Below are 3466 nucleotides of genomic sequence, written 5' to 3'. Positions count from 1 at the left end.
GCTTTTCTAACTTTTCTATCCCATGTGTGTAGAACGATTTGTCTTTGGCTTCAAAATAAGCCTCCGTTGCTGCGATAACTTCACTATTTGAGTCAAATTTCTTACCCTGAAGCATTTTTTTGAGGTCTGCAAACAGCCAGTAATCGCTGGGGGCCAAGTCTGGCGAATAAGGGGGATGAGGAAGCAATTCGAAGCCCAATTCGTTAATTTTGGCCATCGTTCTCACGGACTTGTGACAAGGCGCGTTGTCCTGGTGAAACACCACTTTCTTTTTGTTCATGTGAGGCCGTTTATCCGCAATTTCGTACTTCAATCGCTCCAATAAGCACATGTAATAGTCACTATTTATATTTTGCCCCTTTTCAAGGTAGTCGATGAAAAGTATTTCATGCGCATCCCAAAATATAGACGCCATAACCTTACCGGCCGATTTCTGAGTCTTTGGACGCTTCGGGCGGCTTTCACCAGCCGCTCTCCACTCCGCTGCCTGCCGATTGGATTCCGGAGTGAAATGGTATATCCAGGTTTCATCCATTGTTACATACCGACGTAAAAAATCCTTTTTATTATGATTCATCAGCGCCAAACATCGCTCTGAATCATTGATATGTTGTTCCTTTTGATTAGTTGTAAGCAAACGCGGCACCCACTTAGAAAAAAGCTTTTTCATGGCCAAATTTTTATGTAAAATAGTGAAAACACTACCAGCTGAAATCTTCACTATCTCGGCTATCTCTCGCACTTTTACCTTCCGATCTTCCAATACGATTTTGAGGACTTGGTTAATATTTTGTTGCGTCACTGCTTCATTTGGACGACCTGAGCGTTCCCCATCATTGGTGTCCATGCGACCGCGTTTGAAGTCGGCATACCACCGACAAATGGTTGCTTTAGAGGGAGCTGATCCTGCATAACATTTTATAAGCCACTGCTGTGCTTCAACGGTATTTTTTCCCATTAAAAAACAATGTTTTGTCAACACGCGAAACTCGTTTTTTTTCCATTGTATCGAAATTACAACCGTAGCGTCACTTAAATGTTTCAAAATAAATAATTTTATTGTCCCATTTTTAAAAATTTGACACATATTCTTGTATTGATAGCCAGTACTTTTTAAAAATCAAAAGAGTTTTTAATATATGCGCCATTTCCAGGTTAGTCTCGGGACTTATTGAACGATCTAGTATAAGTGAAGCAAAATTGTACATTATAGATATCGAAAATCCGAAGTCTACTTAACAAAAACAAGGGTCTTTCTATGACTTACAATTATTTAATGTAACGTTTAATTTGCTTAAGTGAGTTTTCAAATCCACGCAAACACTAATTCTTAAGATATTTAATTTTGTTAGTGACCACCCACTAGTAGTAACTAAATTTTGTGTTCAAAGTGTTTATTGTTATGGTATCCTCAATTTCTTTATCTTGGCATAACAAAACGCAGGCATTCGCGGCTTGTATCTTGTTACGGTATTCGGAGGTTATAAGCTTACAAAATATAAATATGTGGACGAGTATATGAGATAATATATTCAACGTTGTTTTTCAAGAGCTACATGACGTGGTTGACGGAAATTCTCAAATCATTCGATTTTCCCGCTTATGTTACAATAAATAAACGCATTACATTCTACGCACTAGACACTCAGTATCAACCCTCAGATAACGACAAACATTTATATGGCCTATACAAATATTTGTTATAGACATAGTGAGTAAAGCTTAAACATTCATACAAAGAATGTGGCGAATCTTAAAACGCAAACGGTAAATATACATTAACGGTAATATATGAGTATTAATAGATATATTTAAAAACTAGCTGCCCGGACAGACTTCGTTCTGTCAATTGTTAATCTATACAAATAAATAAAATTGGAGTGTCTGTTTATAATATTAAAACAACCGCTTTTTACTAAATACATATGGATGCTTACACGGTACATATACCAAAATAAGATTTTTTACAATTTTTGTGTTTCCGTCTGTCTCTCTGTTTGTTCAGGCTAATCTCTGAAATAACTGGACCGATTTTGACGGAAAGCGGCAGATAGCTAATGTAGTAAGGAGTAACTTAGGCTACTTTTATTTTAGAAATTTATTTATGTTATAACTCTGCAAACTAAACAATAACTTTTTTGTTAAATTCCAAGCGGATGAAGTCGCGGGCACAGCTAGTAGTAAAATAAATGTAACGTTTTCCGAGTGATATTTTTTTTGTTGTATAAAAATCTTCCGTGGACTTTAAGGAACATACAAAAAAATAAATTAGCCGAATTGGCCGAGCCATTATCGAGTTATGCACTTAGCAACATTCATCTTTATTTATATGTATATATAGAAGATTTGATGTCAGCTGGCTGAAGGTGGATTGTGCGACCCTTTTGCAATAAAATACATAGCCAGCTAGCCTACGACATTGTATATATTTGCATATTCACTGTTAATATAAAAAATAAATATATATAAATAAATATGATTTACTAAATGTATATCCTTAATTTACTTGAGTTCACGCGAAGGTCTGATACACAATCAGCGATTATTTCCCACGGTGCGTGAGTCAACGATCTTCAGAGCAAGGTTTCCTCCACTTGAGCAATGATACATGCTAACGATGCAAACTACCCGTAAATAATAGCAGTACTATAGGGGTTTGTTATTTACATGCCTCAGTGCGGTACCATACTTTACTACAACAGTACACTGTACTACAATACAACCAGATGTTATGTTTTATACTTGTTAAATGACTATAATAATACTTTAAAAAATCAAAGAAAAATCTAAATGGTATAAATAATATACAATAACAAACGAAAAAAACCGACTTCAATTACATCGACAAGTAATACAACGTAGGTAGACAAAAAATAGTCTAGTAAATACGCATTATCAAAGATTACTCCAAAAGTTCTAATCAGATCTCGATGAAATTTAAATGTGACCACATGATAAACATCGGCTTTCGATTAAATTAAAAATCATCAAAATCGGTACACCCAGTAAAAAGTTATGCGGATTTTCAAGGGTTTCCCTCGATTTCTCTGAGTAGTGAGTCTCTAGTACCTGGGATATCTCCTTTCCAACAAGAAAAGAATTATCAAAATCGGTTCATAAACGACGAAGTTATACCCGAACATACATTAATATATATACGGTCGAATTGAGTAACCTCTTCCTCCTTTGAAGTCGGTTAATAAATTATTAATGTTAATTTTATTTCTTATTTTGATTCTCATACCATCGCCTACTCCACTGTCTAAAATTTTTTTTTATCTTTAATACTTATTAATTTTAAAAAATATATTCTTATTAATTAAAATCACTTTAAAATATAAGTACTCCAACTAAGTTTAATTTTATGATGTGCAATAGTTTTCAATATATAGTTATTTTAGAAGATGAAAGGATCTTGGACTACATTATTACAGCTTACGTCCACGTAATATTGCTGAGGTACTCT

Source organism: Melitaea cinxia, chromosome 1, assembly GCF_905220565.1.
Source record: "Melitaea cinxia chromosome 1, ilMelCinx1.1, whole genome shotgun sequence".
Taxonomy (NCBI): domain Eukaryota; kingdom Metazoa; phylum Arthropoda; class Insecta; order Lepidoptera; family Nymphalidae; genus Melitaea; species Melitaea cinxia.
The sequence above is the reverse complement of the archived record's forward strand: the minus strand, read 5'-3'. Positions refer to the sequence as shown.